A 20,976-nucleotide genomic window follows, 5' to 3' on the forward strand; every position below is an offset into this window, starting at 1 on the left:
ACAAGATTATGTTATAATGCTATTATTGCATCAAATGGTTGTTTTATGCAACAGAATAAGGGTTGATAGAAGGCTCACCTGTGTGTGTTCTACTGAGGATAGGCCTCTGGGAGATAACACTGACAGGAGATTTACCATGTCTTTTGGGTGATAAAACCTAAAGAGACCGCATTCCAGAGCATGCCTTAATGTTTCTGTTCTATATGGTACCAGGGAGAGAGAGAACTGTTTTTACAGCAGATACGGTCTGCTGTGAATTATAAGTATATTTCATACAAATCTTAACCTTGTGACCCATTCTATACATCTGTTGTTCGTCATGTAGGTTGAAAGGGGTGTATCTTGGCTATAAAATACCTTTTGTACTTTTGTCTCGGGGCTCTCAACGAGTCATCTGAGGGTGATTCGTCGACCAGCCATCATTATCGTAGAGCACTCAATCGATTCACTTTATATGTGTACGTTGTATTGAACCGCTCCCTTATTATTAAGCGATTAAATATTTAGTTTAACTCTGACTTGTGTGATAAATGTGTCTATCCTCATTTGATAGTAAAGAAATTAACCACCACACATTTTGGGCTTTTTCATTGGAAAATGTTAAAAAAACAACGGCCACGAGTCACAAATGAGCAGGCCTCTACTAAAGCCTCGGGCTCACCGGACACTGACATGGACTCTGATTTCCCCCCCCCCAGACCTAGCGGCCATCATTAAGTCTGAACAGACGTGCTGGCTAAGGTGGAGTCACTATCCACTGACCTATCCTCACAAATAGCCTCTCTCGCCACCGAGGTCAACACAAAGATCGACTCTGTTAAAGAAGACTTGGCGAAACAGGACACCCGTCTGAATAGCATGGAAGGCGTCGCAAATACGTACTCCGACAAAGTGGTGACACTGGGAAAGCAAGTCACCTGGCTATCATCAGTCATGTAGAAGAGGTCAGCCTTCAACAAGGTGATGGGGCTCCTACTTCACTGTCTGGACACCAAGTTCGGTGTTCTCTACACAGCAGTGCTAAAGATCACTGCTCCCTCCGGCGAGCAGGAGACATGCGTGGACCCAACAAGGCCCAAAGCATACATCGTCGCGCACCTACATCCACAGGAGGATAGGCGACATACGACTAACTAGCCATTTTAGGCCCATACTCTGCCCCTGACCCTACACTAGCCATGCTAACGCGATTAAGGACCAACTAGTGAACTCATTTCTTGATTAGAAACGTGCCTCCACCCTGCCGCCAAAAAAGGACAATTATTCTTCCAGTAACTTAATGTTATGAACAATGATGATATGTATATGGTGACATATTCTCACAAGGACAATATAGTTTTCATCGTATTTTATTTACAGCACAATTAGCTTTTACCAACTAGCTGCGGCTGGACAGCCCCGGTGCTAGGTGGCACGGTACGAATTAGCCTAGTCACTTCCTTTTTTTATATATGCATATTGCATAAGATACATGAGAGAACTGAGGTGGTTCCCTCCAGAATCCTTTCCCTATGTTTAAACTTGATTATGTTGGCCCTGGATAGAGCTCTACTGAGGTTCATTTTAACATGGTAGTATTTTGCTCTAGTCTAGGAGAGGTAGATGCAGCCTTCCAACAAGGGGAAGGCCAGCGTAGGTTTTCTCCAGGGTATTTTTGTTGTTTTTAGCTGTTTTTTTTGTTTTCTTACACTGGCCATATGATTGTACTAACATTCATTTCTAAGTTGGGGGCTCCTGAGTGGTGCAGCGGTCTAAGGCACTGCATCTCAATGCTAGAGCTGTCACTCCAGACACCCTGGTTTATATCCAAGCTGTATCACAACCGGCTGTGATTGAGAGTCCCATACGGCGGCGCAAAATTGGCCCAGCGTCGTCCGGGTTTGGCCGTTGTAGGCCGTCATTGTAAATAAGAATTTGTTATTTAGTGACTGCTTAGTTAAATAAAGGTTAAATAAAGAAAAACTTTAAAAAACAAAACAATGAATTCCTAATTCACATACTCCAGGCTCCACTTGCTTTATCAGCTGGAACTTAAAAGGAATTAATCATGTGGTCAAGCGTAGCCGAGTTTATGCTCATTTTAAGTCCGGACATTGTTTTTCTCCAAGAGACCCATCTCCGGTCCAGCGACCTTGATAAACTAAAGAGAGGCTGGGTAGACCAAATATTTTACTCAAACTTTGGTGCTAAGGCCAGAGGGGCAGCCAGGAGCAATCCCACTGCTAAACAGTACTCCTTTTTTCTCCAGTCCACCACTCATACTCTAGGATTTACTTTTTCCTGCTGGACAATAGAATTCTTCTAATAGCCAATATTACAGCATCATTATCTCAGACCATAGCCCTGTCCTGCTAGATATCCGCTTTCCGGGCAGTACTGCATCACAACGCGTGTGACGACTTGACCCACTACTACTATCCTGGAATGCCTTTAAAAAATACATATCTTTATACATATCAACTGCACCCCTGACGTGTCTCACTCTACTGCGTGGGAGTCGTTAAGAGCATATTTAAGGGGCCAAATTATTTCATACACAGCATATGACAATAAACAGCGCACAAAACGCTTATGGGAGCTATCTCAACTCATTCTAGATGTGGACAACAGGTATGCCTCTTCTCCGACTCCTGAACTCTACAAAGAGAGACTGCTACACCAATCGGAATTTGACAATCTTTCCACTAAACAAACGGAGCAGCTTCTGTTTAAGTCGAGTCAGACATTTTATGAACACGGAGAGAAAGCTGGCAAGTTATCTCACCAGCTTCGACAATCCGCTGCTAGCAGCACCATTCCTGAAATCTGTGTTGCTTCTGATTTAACGTCTACCAATCCCAAAGAAATCAACAGTCAATTTAAGCAATTCTACTCTGCTCTTTACTTATCAGAGGCTCTTCCTGATGTAACAGTATATCTTCCGTCCCTCTCCTCGCCCCAACCTGGGCTTGAACCAGGGACCCTCTGCACACATCAACGACTGACATCCACGAAGCATCGTTACCCATCGCGCCACAAAAGCCGCGACCCTTGCAGAGTAAGGGGAACAACTACTTCAGGTCTCAGAGCGAGTGACGTAACCCGATTGAAACGCTGTTAGCGCGCACCACCGCTAACTAACTAGCCATTTCACATCGGTTACACTGACACATCTTAGATGCATGCATTTCTAGACAATCTGGACATCCCCTGTCTCAATTCAAATGAACAAACTAACACGGATGCCTGAATAAGTGATGATGAAGCTACTCTGGCGATCCAGTCCATGCAGAGCGGTAAAGCTCCTGGGCCTGATGGCTTCCCTATTAAATTTTATAAACATAAACATTCTCTTCCAGACGATCCCCTATCCTCAGCTCAATATACAATGAAATCCTTTCTAGTCAGAAACTGCCCCAGACACTTACCCAGGCGACTATTTTGGTTTTGCTTAAAAAGGACAAGAATCCCCTAGACTGTGGCTCATACAGCCCTATAAGCCTTTGTGCTGCGATAATAAAAATCTCACTAATGTCCTCTCATGCCGTTTAGAGACAGTGATGCCTCATATAATTAACTCTAAGCAAACCAGATTTATCTCAGGTAGGCAATTTTTCTATAATATGCAGCGGCTATTTAATGTTCTTTATTCTGCCCACTCAACTCTACAGCCAGAGGTCGTAATCTCTCTTGATGCTGAGAAGGCCTTCGACTGGGTTGATGGTAATATCTATTTACAGTACTAGAGAGAGTTGGGTTTGGCCCGTCATTCCTTTCCTGGATTAAGAATTTGTACTGGTCCCCAGTGGCTTCTGTTTGCAACAACAATCTTACCTCCAGCTACTTCCCTCTCCACAGGGGGGGCCAGGCAAGGTTGCTGTTTATCCCCTTTGCTATTTGATATGGCTATTGAGCCTCTTGCTATCACCCTGCACCCGGAGGAGAGGTTTTAGGGAATACTAAAGGACGACTAAAGACGATCTTATTTTATACGTCTCTAACCCTGTGGAGTCTATACCTTATCTCTAGGACATGCTACAAGGTGTTGGGACATTCTCTGGTTATGTTAAACCTAACAAAGTGTGCTCCTCCTCATTTAATCAGTTAGCAGAAGGTATTGGGTATGACAATTTCCCACTTAAGGTGGATCATCAGGTCTTTACTTATTTGGGGATAAAGGTGACGCTCATTTAAGGCTCTGTTTTATCATAACTTCAAAACACTCCTGGAGCGCACTAAGCAGGATTTCAAAGGTGGTCGTCTCTTCCCATTTCATCAGCAGGTCGCATTAATTCTGTTGATGACTGTACTACCTAGTTTGTTGTACTTAATCCAAATGATTCCCACTTTTTTGCCAAAGTCGATGTTCAAACAACTGGACAGCTACATTTCCAACTTCATTTGGAATAAGTCAAATCCACGAATGAGAATGGTGTATCTAGAGAGACCTAAGACTGCAGGCGGACTGGGCCTTCCCAATTTTTTACACTACTACTGGTCAACAAATATATCTAAATGTGTTTATTGGGTTTCTACATTTGAAAACTACGATGGTCCAACTTGGGCCATCATGGAGTTACAGTCAAGCCTTCCAACTTCTCCTGTCTCGCTCTTGTGCTCCCCACTGCCCACGAACGTAGGCACCCATGTTTTGAATCCCATTGTCAAGAACTCTCTTAAAATCTGGTTCCCATTCCGAAATCAATTTAGCCTTAAACAAGCAAGCTGCTTCTTTTTATTACATTTTTAAAAATAAATACTGGCCTTCTAGGCAGAGCTCCTCTGTCCAGTGTCTGTGTTCTTTTGCCCATCTTAATATTTTCGTTTTATTGGCCAGTCTGAGATACGGCTTTTTACATTTACATTTATGTCATTTAGCAGACGCTCTTATCCAGAGCGACTTACAAATTGCCTAGAAGGCCAGCATCCCAGAGTCGCCTCTTCACTGTTGACGCTGAGACTGGTGTTTTGCGGGTACTATTTAATGAAGCTGCCAGTTGAGGACTTGTGAGGTGTCTTTCTCAAACTAGACACACTTGCTCAGTTGTGCACCGGGGCCTCCCACTCCTCTTTCTATTCTGGTTGGAGACAGTTTGCACTGTTCTATGAAGGGAGTAGTACACAGCGTTGTACTAGATCTTCAGTTTCTTGCCAATTTCTCGCATGGAATAGCCTTCATTTCTCAGAACAAGAATAGACTGACAAGTTTCAGAAGAAAGTTCTTTGTTTCTGGCCATTTTGAGCATGTAATTGAACCCACAAATGCTGATGCTCCAGATACTCAACTAGTCTAAAGACAGCCAGTTTTATTGCTTATTTAATCAGACCAACAGTTTTCAGCTATGCTAACATAATTGCAAAAGGGTTTCCTAATGATCAATTAGCCTTTTAAAATGATAAACTTGGATTAGCTAACTCAACCATTGGAACACAGAAGTGATGGTTGCTGATAATGTACGCCTATGTAGATATTCCATAAATAAATCAGCCGTTTCCAGCTACAATAGTCATTTACAACATTAACAATGTCTACACTGTATTTCTGATCGATTTGATGTTATTTTAATGGACAAAAAATTGCTTTTGTTTCAAAAACAAGAACATTTCTAAGTGACCCCAACTTTTGAACAGTAGTGTATGTATTCAGACCCTTTACTCAGTACTTTGTTGAAGCACCTTTGGCAGCGATTACAGCCTTGCGTCTTCTTGGGTTTGACACTACAAGCTTGGCACTCCTGTATTTGGGGAGTTTCTCCCTTCTGGTCACAGATGCATAAAAAAAGGTAGGGGTACAGTATGGATCAGAAAACCAGTCAGTATCTGGTGTGACCACCATTTGCTTCATCTCCTTCGCATAGAGTTGATCAGGCTGTTGATAATGGCCTGTGGAAAGTTGTGCCACTCCTCTTCAATGGCTGTTCGAAGTTGCTGGATATTGGCGGGAAATGAAACACGCTGTCGTACATGTCGATCCAGACCATACCAAACATCCTCAATGGGTGCGACATGGGATCGTGCATTATCATGCTGACACAAGTTATGGCGGTGGATGAATGGCACGACAATGGGCCTCAGGATCTCGTCACGGTATCTCTGTGCATTCAAATTGCCATCGATAAAATGCAACTGTGTTCGTTGTCCGTAGCTTATGCCTGCCCATATAATAACCTCTGTTCACAACGCTAACATCAGCAAACCGCTCGCCCCACAAACTGTTGCCACAAAGTTGGAAGCACAGAATCCTCTAGAATGTTATTGTATGCTGTAGCGTTAAGATTTCCCTTCACTGAAACAAACATACTGCCAATGTTTGTCTATGGAGATTGCATGACTGTCTGACCGATTTTATACACCTGTCAGCAATCATAACTGGCACGCAGATCGGTAGAAATGGTAGGATAAATTGTAAGCATCCCCAAACTTAAAACTCACACGCCAACTATGGTATTTACTGTAACACCCATAAAAAAAATTGTGCAAGTGCGTGCACACACAAAGGTTCCATAGTTGTCCCCCCTGTGAAATTGAATGTCGCCGGCCCTGGGTTTCATGTGGTAGAGATGAACATCTCCATTAGAAACTTAGAAAGAGGGGAAATCTAAATATGCAACAACTAGGATGGGTTGTTAATAGGACTAGGATAATGCTTTTGGACAACAAAAGAAAGTTCATATAAAAACCAGTAGAACAGGAGAGAAAATGCTGAAAAACTTTATCGGTTTCTAGCTTAGCTGCTGCGTGCTGCTCCACTCTGTCTCTCCCTCAGCTCCACTGCTGCAGCCTGCATCTGTGAGTTGCCTAGCAATGAGTCTCCACTCTGGCTTTTCATAGCTCACTCTGACTAGAGACAGAGCCATCATTAGTTGATGTTAAGCAGGCTACTTTCTAACTCTATAAACTCACTGTACATTACTGTTTTTGGCAAAATAATAATTCCGGTTTTATGACTGAGAATTGTTTAATTCTGACACCAATTTAATTCCATGAAAGTATGCAAATTAACGTATAGACTGATAAGCATGACCTTTTACATTTATTTTTGGCGGCTAACTGACTAATGGTTAACTATTAACATCCCTAAGCTGAACAGTATGCCAGTGTAAGGGAGGACAGTAGCAGGTGGTCAGAACTATGGTTTGTAACTACTACGATTTCCCATTGTAGACAATTCAATTGCAGTAATTCCGTTATATTTTTCTGTAATTCTGTTACCGATTTGGTAACAGAATTACGAGTTTTAATCACTTAATAATTTGTCTCATCGCTGCAACTCCCCAATGGCCTTGGGAGGCGAAGGTTGAGTCATGCTCTGAAACATGACCCGCCTAACTATGCTTAACACCTGCCCGCTTAACCCGTATGCCAGCCGCAGCAATGCGTTGGAGGAAAGAATGTTCCACTGACGACTGAGGTCAGCTTGCAGGTACCCGGCCCGCCACAAGGAGTCGCTAGAGCGCGATGAACCAAGTAAAGCCCTCCCGGCCAAACCATCCCCTATCCCGGACGACGCTGGGCCAATTGTGCACCGCCCTATGCGACTCTCAATCACGGCCAGTTGTGATACAGCCCGGGATCGAACCATGGTCTTTAGTGACGCCTTAGACCGCTCTGCCACTCGGGAGGCCCTAATACCTTTGAATACTTTTCTGGTAAATGTTGTCTAAGACCCCTTTTCCATCTATTTGACCAGAAATCAAAGACTTAGCTTATTCCAATTTTTTGGGATGGAAAATGGTTGAAAAATGTATATATGCCTTCATTTAAAAAAAATATAGACTCTTCGCTTTCATTTGACGCTCAATTTGACATGCGCTTCACATGTTGGTGCTCATGGGTCCTTTTAGATGGAAATGCCCCCATTTTACTTTCTATCATTTGGTGTATTTTTCAGAGAGTATGCGACACCAATAGAAACTCATTTTTCATAAGGCTTAGGCCTATGCTAGTTCCAATCTTAGTTCCAATGTATTTTTGGAAATGTTCAGACATGGGCTTCATAAACTGATTACTTGGGTAGCTACACTGTCATGACTTTGTAACAACTACAGTCCATTGTCTTTTTCAGCAACAGAATCTCAGATGCCCGCTTTTACGGAGCAGCACAATAGAATAACATCACCAGATAAATGCTTGTTTATGATAACCTGTCTAGTGTATTACCACAGCTTGTTACAGAGCTTGCTCCTGCGCATTTGGGTATTGACATGAATACAAATGCTCAAAGAGAGATGTAGTGCGTTAACTCGTTTGTCACCGTGTCGACAGTATTAATGCATTTGCCTCAGACTTGATGAAGGCTTTTTCCCTCAGTGGAGCTCACTTTTTAATGTGCTTGAGTGCAGTTGTCACATCACAGTAAACAATGCCACGCTAAGGCACTCTGTGCACGATTGATAGGCCTACAGATAATACTGTAAAGGAAGATGTTTCGGGCCAGTGGCAGAAAATGCTAAACCTATGGTGGAAAAGAACCAGGAGAGGTGAGGTTTAGGGTGGTTGGTGATGGCTCGGTGTGGGGAGGAAAAGTTAATTCCCCATGCATTAGCCTATGTGCGCACACACACACACACACACACACACACACACACACACACACACAGTGTGTTACCTTGACATACCATCAGCCAGCTCCGGTACCTCGGGCTATACCTCAAGCTCTATAACCTCTGTCTCACCTTTCTTATTCTGACTCTTTCTTTGATACTGCATTCACGCTCTCTCCTCGCTCTGTAGTCTTGTCATGGCTGAATGGAGAAAACGCATGGGGAAATTTACAGTGAGAAACTAGACTTTTGCTTCCCAGATACCAGGTAATGTGGTGGTAATAGTATCCTAATGGGTTTACAGATCTATACTGTTTGACCGTATTGTCTAGTAGTGATGAGGGGAAAACATCTATGCAGTTACATATCGCATTATTCTAATTATCATTTTTTGCTACTTAAGGTAGCGTTAGCTAGAGTTAGTCGGCTGTACCTGTGCCAAAACTCTGGTATTTTTCATCCTATAGCTTGTTCTCCATCTTATTTTTAAATAGTGAGCCAACATATTTATTTCCCTGACTGATCAAAACTCGTTTACTCATGCTCTCTCTCTCTGCAGCAGACATAAAGTGAGCAATATACAGTTGAAGTCGGAAGTTTACAAACACTTAGGTTGGAGTCATTAAAACTCGTTTTTCAACCACTCCACAAATTTCTTTTTAACAAACTTTAGTTTTAGCAAGTCGGTTAGGACATCTACTTTGTGCATGACACAAGTCATTTTTCCAATAATTGTTTACAGACAGATTATTTCACTTATAATTCACTGAATCACAATTCCAGTGGGTCAGAAGTTGCCTGTGCCTTTAAACAGCTTAGAAAAATCCAGAAAAGGATGTCATGGCTTTAGAAGCTTCTGATATTCTAATTGACATAATTTGAGTCAATTGGAGGTGTACCTGTGGATGTATTTCAAGGCCTACCTTCAAACTCAGTGCCTCTTTGCTTGATATCATGGGGAAATCAAAAGAAATCAGAAAAAAATTGTAGACCTCCACAAATCTGATTCATCCTTGGGAGCAATTTTCAAATGCCTGAAGATACCACGTTCATCTGTACAAACAATAGTACGCAAGTATAAACACCATGGGATCACGCAGCCGTCACATCGCTCAGGAAGGAGACGTGTTCTTTGGTGCAAAAAGTGCAAATCAATCCCAGGACAACAGCAAAGGACCTACATCCACAGTAAAACGAGTCCAATATCGACATAACCTGAAAGGCCGCTCAGCAAGGAAGAAGCCACTGCTCTAAAACCTGCCATAAAAAAGCCAGACTAGGGTTTACAACTGCACATGGGGACAAAGACCGTACTTTTTGGAGAAATGTCCTCTGGTCTGATGAAACAAAAATAGAACTGTTGGCCATAATGACCATCGTTATGTTTGGAGAAAAAAGGGGGAGGCTTGCAAGCCGAAGAACACCATCCCAACTGTGAAACACTGGGGTGGCAGCATCATGTTGTGGGGGTGCTTTGCTGCAGGAGGGACTGGTGCACTTCACAAAATAGATGTCATCATGAGGGAGGAAAATGATGTGGATATATTGAAGCAACACCTCAAGACATCAGTCAGGAAGTTAAAGCTTGGTCGCAAATGGGTCTTCCAAATGGACAATGACCCCAAGCACACTTCCAAAGTTGTGGCAAGATGGCTTAAGGACAACAAAGTCAAGGTATTGGAGTGCCCATCACAAAGCCCTGACCTCATCCTATAGAAAATTTGTGGACAGCACTGAAAAAGCGTGTGCGAGCAAGGAGGCCTACAAACCTGACTCAGTTACACCAGCTCTGTCAGGAGGAATGGGCCAAATTCACCCAACTTATTGTGGGAAGCTTGTGGAAGGCTTTCCAAAACGTTTGACGCAAGTTAAACAATTTAAAGGCAATGCTACCAAATCCTAATTGAGTGTAAGTAGACTTCTGACCCACTGTGAATGTGATGAAAGAAATAAAAGCTGAAATAAATCATTCTCTCTGCTATTATTCTGACATTTCACATTGTTAAAAAAAAGCGGTGATCCTAACTGACCTAAGACAGGGACATTTTACTAGGATTAAATGTCAGGAATTGTTAAAAACTGAGTTTAAATGTATTTGGCTAAGGTGTATGTAAACTTCCAACTTCAACTCTATTTGGAACATCAAATTGCAAATAAAATCCCAGTATCGATTCGCAATACATATAGAATTGTGAGAATTGCAATACATATCGCATTGGCACGTCAGTATCGTGATAGTATCGTGAGGTCCCTGGCAATTCCCAGCCCTATTGGCTAGGGCTTGATATGAATCAATGAAAGGTTGTCAGTTACCATGAACACAACTCTGCAAGAAGTCAGCACAGGAGGAAAGCCTGCATAATGCAGCACAGCTGCTCTGTGCCACCCTCACACCTCACTGAAGCGCTCTATAGGCCTTATGTGATTCAATTTGTTTTGATATGGATTATGTACTCTATTAATGTGCAGGAATGGCAATATGTTCATGTCAGGATGGATTGTTATGCTACAATGGATTTTCTGCCAACCATGCTGGAGTGCCTCTCCCTCTAGCACATGGTAACTGATGTCTTACAATATCCTATGGTGGGTTCGGAAAATAGATTACTGTGTTTAATAGGACGTAAACGAAAATATACCGGGGTGCGGAAATCGTTCATTTGTTTAGGGTAGATGCTGTAGGGCTCTGTGCTCTGTGGGCAGGCTACATAATGTGTGTAGGCTACATACTCACTGGGCACCCCACATCATTTCATTGTGGGAATTGGGTACTCTTTTTGCTCATCCATATATCGTCCATATATTTATAGATTCTTATTTCATTCCTTACTGAGATTTGTGTCTATTAGGTATTTGTTGTGGAATTGTTAGATATTACTTGATAGATATTGCTGCACTGTCAGAACTAGAAGCACACACCTTTTGCTACACTCGCAATAACGTCTGCTAACCGTGTGTGTGTGACCAATTTAAAATTTCATTTGATATTTGGTTGATCAATGAGATTACAACATAATTTTAACCTAGTCAAAAAAACTGCCAAAATGTTGTTGAATTCTCAATGTGTTATCACTATGCTTTCAACCATCTAAAAGTACAACCAAATTCCAATAGAACATCAACGTCTGATTTTTGGTTTAGATGTCACCTACAGTTGAAGTCGGAAGTTTACATACACTTAGGTTGGAGTCATTAAAAGTTTTTCAACCCCTCCACAAATTTTTTGTTAACAAACTATTGTTCTGGCAAGTCGGTTAGGACATCTACTTTGTGCATGAGACAAGTAATTTTTCCAAAAATTATTTGCAGATAGATTATTTCATAATTCACTGTATAACAATTCCAGTGGGTCAGAAGTTAACATACACTATGTTGACTGTGCCTTTGAACAGCTTGGAAAATTCCAGAAAATGATGTCATGGCTTTTGAAGCTTCTGATAAGCTAATTGACATCATTTGAGTCAATTGGAGGTGTACCTGTGGATGTATTTTAAGGCCTACCTTCAAACTCAGTGCCTCTTTGCTTGACATCATGGGAAAATCAAAAGAAATCAGCTAAGACCTCAGAAAATAATTGTAGACCTCCACAAGTTTGGTTCATCCTTGGGAGCAATTTCCAAACGCCTGAAGGTACCACATTCATCTGTACAAACAATAGTACGCAAGTATAAACACCATGGGACCACGCAGCCGTCATACCACTCAGGAAGGAGACGTGTTCTGTCTCCTAGAGATGAACGTACTCTGGAGCAAAAAGTGTAAATCAATCCCAGAACAACAGCAAAGAACCTTGTGACGATGCTGGAGGAAACGGGTACAAAAGTATCTACAGTGGGGAGAACAAGTATTTGATACACTGCCGATTTTGCAGGTTTTCCTACTTACAAAGCATGTAGAGGTCTGTAATTTTTATCATAGGTACACTTCAACTGTGAGAGACGGAATCCAAAACAAAAATACAGAAAATCACATTGTATGATCTTTAAGTAATTCATTTGCATTTTTATTGCGTGACATAAGTATTCGATCACCTACCAACCAGTAAGAATTCCAGCTCTCACAGACCTGTTATTTTTTCTTTAAGAAGCCCTCCTGTTCTCCACTCATTACCTGTATTAACTGCACCTGTTTGAACTCGTTACCTGTATAAAAGACACCTGTCCACACACTCAATCAAACAGACTCCAACCTCTCCACAATGGCCAAGACCAGAGAGCTGTGTAAGGACATCAGGGATAAAATTGTAGACCTGCACAAGGCTGGGATGGGCTACAGAACAATAGGCCCAGCAGCTTGGTGAGAAGGCAACAACTGTTGGCGCAATTATTAGAAAATGGAAGTTCAAGATGACGGTCAATCACCCTCAGTCTGGGGCTCCATGCAAGATCTCACCTCGTGGGGCATCAATGATCATGAGGAAGGTGAGGGATCAGCCCAGAACTACACGGCAGGACCTGGTCAATGACCTGAAGAGAGCTGGGACCACAGTCTCAAAGAAAACCAATAGTAACACACTACGCCGTCATGGATTAAAATCCTGCAGCGCACGCAGTGTCCCCCTGCTCAAGCCAGCGCATGTCCAGGCCCGTCTGAAGTTTGCCAATGACCATCTGGATGATCCAGAGGAGGAATGGGAGAAGGTCATGTGGTCTGATGAGACAAAAATATAGCTTTTTGGTCTAAACTCCACTCGCCGTGTTTGGAGGAAGAAGAAGGGTGAGTACAACCCCAAGAACACCATCCCAACCATGAAGCATGGAGGTGGAAACATCATTCTTTGGGGATGCTTTTCTGCAAAGGGGACAGGACGACTGCGCCGTATTGAGGGGAGGATGGATGGGGCCATGTATCGTGAGATCTTGGCCAACAACCTCCTTCCCTCAGTAAGAGCATTGAAGATGGGTCGTGGCTGGGTCTTCCAGCATGACAACGACCCGAAACACACAGCCAGGGCAACTAAGGAGTGGCTCCGTAAGAAGCATCTCAAGGTCCTGGGGTGGCCTAGCCAGTCTCCAGACCTGAACCCAATAGAAAATCTTTGGAGGGAGCTGAAAGTCCGTATTGCCCAGCGACAGCCCCGAAACCTGAAGGATCTGGAGAAGGTATGTATGGAGGAGTGGGCCAAAATCCCTGCTGCAGTGTGTGCAAACCTGGTCAAGAACTACAGGAAACGTATGATCTCTGTAATTGCAAACAAAGGTTTCTGTACCAAATATTAAGTTCTGCTTTTCTGATGTATCAAATACTTATGTCATGCAATAAAATGCTAATTAATTACTTAATCATACAATGTGATTTTCTGGATTTTTGTTTTAGATTCCGTCTCTCACAGTTGAAGTGTACCTATGATAAAAATTACAGACCTCTACATGCTTTGTAAGTAGGAAAACCTGCAAAATCGGCAGTGTATCAAATACTTGTTCTCCCCACTGTATATCCACAGTAAAACGAGTCCAATATCGACATAACCTGAAAGGCCACTGAGCAAGGAAGAAGCCACTACTCCAAAACCTCCATACAAAAGCCAGACTACGGTTTACAACTGCACATGGGGACAAAGATTGTACTTTTTGGAGAAATGTCCTCTGGTCTGATGAAACAAAAATAGAACTGTTTGGCCATAATGACCATCGTTATGTTTGGAGGAAAAAGGGGGAGGCTTGCAAGCCGAAGAACACCATTCCAAACATGAAGCACGGGGGTGGCAGTATCATGTTGTGGGGGTGCTTTGCTGCAGGTGGGACTGGTGCACTTTACAAAATAGATGGCATCATGATGGAGGAAAATTATGTGGATATATTGAAGCAACATCTCAAGACATCAGTCAGGAAGTTAAATCTTGGTTGCAAATGGGTCTTCCAAATGGACAATGACCCCAAGCATACTTCCATAGTTGTGGCAAGATGGCTTAAGGACAACAAAGTCAAGGTATTGGAGTGGCCATCACAAAGCCCTGACCTCAATCCCATAGAAAATGTGTGGGCAGAACTGAAAAAGCGTGTGCAGGCAAGGAGGCCTACAAATCTGACTCAGTTTCACCAGCTCTGTCAGGTGGAATGGGCCAAAATTCACCCAACTTATTGTGGGAAGCTTGTGGAAGGCTACCCAAAACGTTTGACCCAAGTGAAACAATTTAAAGGCAATGCTACCAAATCCTAATTGAGTGTAAGTAAACTTCTGACCCACTGTGAATGTGATGAAAGAAATAAAAGCTGAAATGAATGATTCTCTCTACTATTATTCAGACATTTCACATTGTTAAAATAAAGTGGTGATCCTAGCTGACCTAAGACAGGGAATTTTTTACTAGGATTAAATGTCAGGAATAGTGAAAAACTGAGTTTAAATGTATTTGGCTAAGGTGTATGTAAACTTTCAACTCAACTGTAAAAGAGTTATCACTGTGCGTGCGGTTAACCGTCTAAAAGGACACAAGTTCAAATGGGAAAACAATGTCAGATATTGTTTTATTTGTACACCAACTTAATTGCTTTATCACTGTGCTTCATCTAATAGCAGAACCAAATGACCTGGATTGCAGTTGAGATTACATTAAAGTACATGGTGCAAGTACATGGTCAATGCCTTTGCAGATTATTATAGCGTTTGTGAAGATTTCCACAGACCTGCGACCTTTGCATGTTATCTTGAACATGCACGCTTTCTATGAATACATAAGAATACATTTGTTACAGTAACCTCAATGTGGCCATGATGTGTTACTCATTTTAAGGTCAAATAAATACTGTAACATTAGTTTGTAAGATAGCCTTAAAGGAAAGGTTCACCCATTTTTGAATGTTATATTGTTTTTGTGCATCTCTGAGTGATGTTCTATCGATTCCCTGTGCCATTTCATGTTTTCACGTTTATCTTAGATATTGGGTTTCAAACAGGCAGAAATCCGGACGGTATGACGTAGTACTGTGATAAAGGCGCTCTCACTACACTGGAAGTTAATAGGAATATGACTTTTAGATCGCAAAAACATCTATTATACATGTCAGATTTCAATACTGGCTGATGTCATAACTCGGGATGATGTCTTCTCTCGATTGAGCCATTGGTCAAATTTTTGCGATATCCCTACCTCTAGAAATGTGTAATTTAACGAAGGCTCTAGCAAATTTTTCCTATTTGTCTGCCTCTTTAGTCCAGGGTGCATTGCATGGTGCCGTTGCCAGAGATATTCTAGAAAGGAGATAGGAATCCAATGAATAAAGGAATGTGTAACGCCCCACCCAGCAGACTGTCGATCTATCGCGTTCACTTTGTCATGCTGCGTCACATGGTTGCAAAGCTAATCGTCACGCAATATCTTCTCAAAGTCAGTGTATATGTCGACGTGCCTATTTTCCTCGAAAGTATGTAATGTCACGATTCCTAAACTTTACGATACTACAGATAGCAACTTAATTATCTCACATCTTGGAAAATATTTGCACTTCTTCTTGACAAAATTGATGCTAATGTTGGGATTTTGACCTAGCGCCCAATAGACTCCCCTTCACTCCTTGAAGGAGAGCGCACCTTGTCCCAGAGTTGCCCAGAATGCATTGCCCATTGACGTAGCATGGACAACGTTTCCCATCTCCTCAAAAGTCTATCTGCCATTGTGAATGTTAGACTACTCTGAGGCACATCAATCTGCATTTTGAATATGGTGACGTTGTAGACTGTAGTGCAGTTTGTTTAGGCAATTTTACAGCTAAGTAGCTAAATTACTTGCTGATGTTGTCTTTGGTATTATTGTGTATACCTACATTTGCTAGCTAGCCAGCCCATAGAGAGAGCATTGCATTGTGGATTTTGTAGATGACTTAAGCTACAACAGATATTCCGAACGATTTTGTAGACTATTTTTTGTATTACAAAGGTAATATTGAGTTTGGTTGTATTTGGTTGACAACTCAACCAAATATCAACATTTAAAGGAGATGGATCTACTGCATGGATAGTTCCATCTGAGCCACAGGCTTCATCACATTCTTTAACTTTTTATTTTTGGTTGAGATGGAGAATTGAATCGAACATTTTTACTGTATTGTAAAAGGGATATTGAATATTGTTTGATTGTCAACGCAACCAAATATCAATGTTTGAAGGAGATGTATCTTCTGCTTGGATAGTTCCATCTGTGCCAGGATATAATTCAGTTTGTCTACAAATTAATAATTCACATGTTGGATTCACGTCTCCATTTCAACCAAGCATCTAAGTTAAAGATTGTGAATTAATCAAATCAAACTTTAAATGAACATTAAATACAGTCCTATTCTTTAACTTAGATTTTTCTTTGAAATGGAGATGTGAATCCAACATATTTGGTATTAACTTGTAAATTCCATTTAAAATCAACCAAATCAACCAAAGGTTGGAATCCTAGGCCGATAGTGACTGTTTATATCATATTTTATGTAAGGTTTGTCTGTTGAAACTTGGTTATCATGATGACAAACTCCTGTGGTTGAAATTTCACAAAACAGTTTTGTAAAATTGATTACGTATTTTCCACGTAAATTTCTAAATTATGTTGAAACAACGTTGATTTAACCAATGTGTGCCAATGTGTGCCAAGTGTGTGTGTGTGTGTGTGTGTGTGTGTGTGTGTGTGTGTTTCCTCAGCCCTGTGTGAGTGCTATGGGTGCAGGTTCACTCCACCTGCTCTCTGCTTGGCCTTTTTAAAGCTGCAATATGTGACTTTTTGGGCGCCCTGACCAAATTCACATAGAAATATGAGTTACAGATCTGTCATTCTCATTGACAGCAGGTCTAAGACGCTGTAGATCTGTTCTATGTACACTATTTCTATGCTTTCATTCTTAAGTTTTGTTTTTGCGTCTTAAACTTTCGGTTTTGTACACCAGCTTCAAACAGCTGAAAATACAATAGGTTTGGTTATGGGAAATATATTTCACAGCAGTTTAGATGGTACAATTATTCTCTACACCATAGTTTCTTGTTTTATCACAAACTGAAATTAGGCAAACTATTAGAATTTTAGCAACCAGGAAATGGCGTAGAGATTTCTGCATAGCACATCTTTAATTAGCTTCATTACAGCAGGTTGACTCGGGCTGGAGCAGAGCAGTCATGGGGCCAGAGGCTGAGAGGATGTGTGATGCGGGTTGGCCTTAATTGGCTAGGCGGTTGTGTCCTTGGGCGGATCTTGTTCTGTCCTGGTCTTCTTATGTCCTGTTCTCCTCTGTTGAAAGGCTTCTATTCTTTTACTTCTAACTCAGTCACATTCATTAACACTGTTTAGGATACTTATTGCACATTCAACCAACTAGCCCAAAAGGTTGATGCAACACTAATGCAGGAAGTTGAAATAACAAGGAAAGTATATTGAAACAATATTGTTGACAATTTTTACCAGCCATTGGAAAACAATATTTGCACGGAGGGTTGTTGTTTCAAAGCAATAGCTACTAGTGTTGTCATGATACCAGCATTTTGATTTCGAAACCGATACCAGATTTAGTGTATTTGTCCATGTAGTGACACCCTATGTTTGACTAAAATCAACAATATATAGGCTACTTTGCCTACAAATTACTAAAGAGTGAGCCAGAGATTAATATATCTTAACCGGAAGAAGAAGAACTGATTCCTACCCGACCCTCCTTCTTCCGCTGCCTGCTGCTGCTGGCTTTCACAGATTCTGCCGTTATGCTCCTGAAGTTGCCGGTAATAGGCTACACCAGCTTTCGGCAACCTTTTCCATTTGGAGTGCCAAGTAATCGTATCATTTCTTTCTACTGATCTGCATGCCAGTTATGATTTTCATATGCACATTTTGTGGAACAGGTTCATTTAATTTATAAGAAAGTCTTTAATAAAGTGGTTAATCAAAATTATATCTAATTGAAAATGATACTTTTAGATTTGTAACTTCTATTGCCTTTGGCCAATATGTAAAAATAGCCTACATAAAGCCAACAAATAATAATATTTTAGCCCACAGGTAGAATATAGCCAGATTAAAAAAGATATATGGATATCATAAGGTGAATGCACCAATTTGTAAGTCGCTCTGGATAAGAGCGTCTGCTAAATGACTTAAATGTAATGTAAATGTAATATATATATATATATATATATATATATATATATATATATATATATATATATATATATATATATATATATATATATATATATATATATATATGCATGGCCTGTCTGCAAGGAACTTGAAACAGTGTATCAACTATGAACTTGGGTACAGCTTGAAGCTGGTGCTAGCAAACTTGCAACATTGTATAAAATATTCTGGGCCCTCCAGAGTTTCTGTGCCAGTGAGCTCCAGACAGACAGAAACAGCTGTAATCTATTTGCGCAAGGGATGAGAAGTAATCAGGTAGGCCTTTTTTCCACCAGATCAGAGCATGACATTTTTTCTCCTTTCATGCTGAGCGGTTATTGAAAGGGAGAGAGATGGAAAGATTTTTCAAATAGGCTACGTTAAGGAACTATTGTCATTCTCAATGGATGTAAAAACAGACTTTGTTTACTTGCTTTTTGAGGCGAATAAAAATGTACTTTGAGAAGCTCCACAGTGATGCTGATTTAAGACAATCAGAAATCGTATCAGATCCCCAAATGGGAACATTCATAAGCCTACATTTGCGCACAGGCCAGGTAGCCTAATCAGGTACGCCGTGTCCTTACTCATAAATGGAATGAGATAAACCAAACTTAGGTTGTGCGCTCTAAAAACGTGTCTGCTCCTACAATGAGAACGGTAAGACTATAATAAAAATATATTGAAATGCATTAACATAAATGACCATAACCAAACAAACATTGTAGATGACAAATTATGGTAATTAACGCTAAATGTACTACTGGTGATATTGGTGTGTCATCCCTGTGGCCTCCGCAATGGATTAGTCCAATCAGACAGGCGTGAATCAGACGGATGTTTCATGTGCCAAATATATTTTTTATATATTTGCCACTGCTAGACTAAGAATATCTCAGTTGACCAACAGCCTATCGACCAGTCGACTAAATGGGGTCAGCCCTAAGTTCAATATCATTACATTACACATTTTTTATGTCAACATTTTTCAGAGACAGCCATGTATGCATTAATTAATAAATTATACAATCAACTTGGATTTGGTTAAAACAATCTAACTCCATAACAACATAATGGTAATAATTTATTTGAAACGTAAATCTCTATTGATAAACTGGGTAAATTAAGATGTAGCCTAGGTCTATTCACAATACAGGTGAATGCATATGCAATAGGAGTGTGCATGCATTGAGTTATTGAACTTCCTTTGGCTGATTGCATGGGGCTACAGATGACAGACAATCAGTTTCCATTCCATTTCGGACTTATTTAATTGTACTTATCAACAACATTTGCATAGAAGTAGCTTCTTTTTATAAGAATGTGTCTTTTAACCAGTAATAACATCATTCACGAGAGAAGAGGGGGTGGCCCGTCGGAGCACAGTCAATTCGATGACACAATAGATCATCTTTGGGAGAGATGTGGGATTTAATTGAGTTTTTTGTATCAATCAGCATATTTTGCGTAATGGTTTGCATATTACCATAAACAAAGTCCTAGAGTAGTGAGTTGATGTTAGCTTCAGCTGTCAGCTAGCAACAAAAGTTAGCCTGCAAAGTTGGAAGCTACCGGTATCTTTTTGCATTGTGAAGTCTTCTAGCTTGTATGGACATTGTTTTGCGAACAGTAACAGTTTTAAAATTTCTACATGCCGTGTCGGATTCAAATGTGTTATCTTCTGTGCAGCATGAGTGGGGAGCTAACATGACGCAGCCCAGACTCCCAGTGCAGGCTAGCAATGGGTAAGTGGAGCAGGTACGGTGCACGCTATAGTAAGGGATCGGTTGCGCTGACTGACAGGCTTGATCTGTGAGACACATTGACAGAAGTACAGAAAGTAACAAAAAAAAAAGTGTGTGTGTGTGTGTGTGTGTGTGTGTGTGTGTGTGTGTGTGTGTGTGTGTGTGTGTATATATATATATATATATATATATATATATATATATATATATATATATATATATATATATATATATATATATATATATATATATAGTACCCGAGACATTATTCATGTTCTAGTATCGAAAAAGTACCGAAGTTTCGGTATAGCGTGCAACACTAAGGATAGGTAAGGACATGCTATAGTACCACCAAGGAATATTTGATGCGCCTCTGAAGCATAAACTTTTTAAAGTATCTCACGATCACAATCAGTAACAACAAAGTTTGAGTATCTGCCTGATGGTTGTGTTATTTAAAGCCACTGATGCATTAGCCTGTCTTTGGTCTTTGGTCTGTCACTCTGTTATTTCACACTTGTCTTGCTGTCCTGCTGTCGTTTTTGAGAACAGAGGGCAGAGAAGGATGAGAAATGCCTGCATGCAATATGTGCTCTCTGTTTGAGTGAGAAATTACAGAAAT

The 20,976-nt window shown here is 40.9% G+C and overlaps 1 protein-coding gene across 4 annotated transcripts in view; it reads left to right on the plus strand.

Annotated features, from left to right (window-relative positions):
* Nucleotides 1-20,976, plus strand: part of immp2l (inner mitochondrial membrane peptidase subunit 2) — a 162,195-nt gene that overhangs the window by 14,252 nt on the left and 126,967 nt on the right. The window contains exon 1 of one of the 4 annotated variants that reach the window (XM_029697042.1): nt 20,283-20,354. The exons of the other annotated variants lie outside the window; for them this stretch is intronic. The gene's annotated coding sequence lies outside the window, so the exon portion shown is untranslated. Of the gene's footprint in view, nt 1-20,282; nt 20,355-20,976 lie in introns of those variants that run through there. 4 annotated transcript variants of the gene reach the window in all.

This window comes from Salmo trutta, chromosome 17 (assembly GCF_901001165.1).
Source record: "Salmo trutta chromosome 17, fSalTru1.1, whole genome shotgun sequence".
Lineage (NCBI taxonomy): Eukaryota > Metazoa > Chordata > Actinopteri > Salmoniformes > Salmonidae > Salmo > Salmo trutta.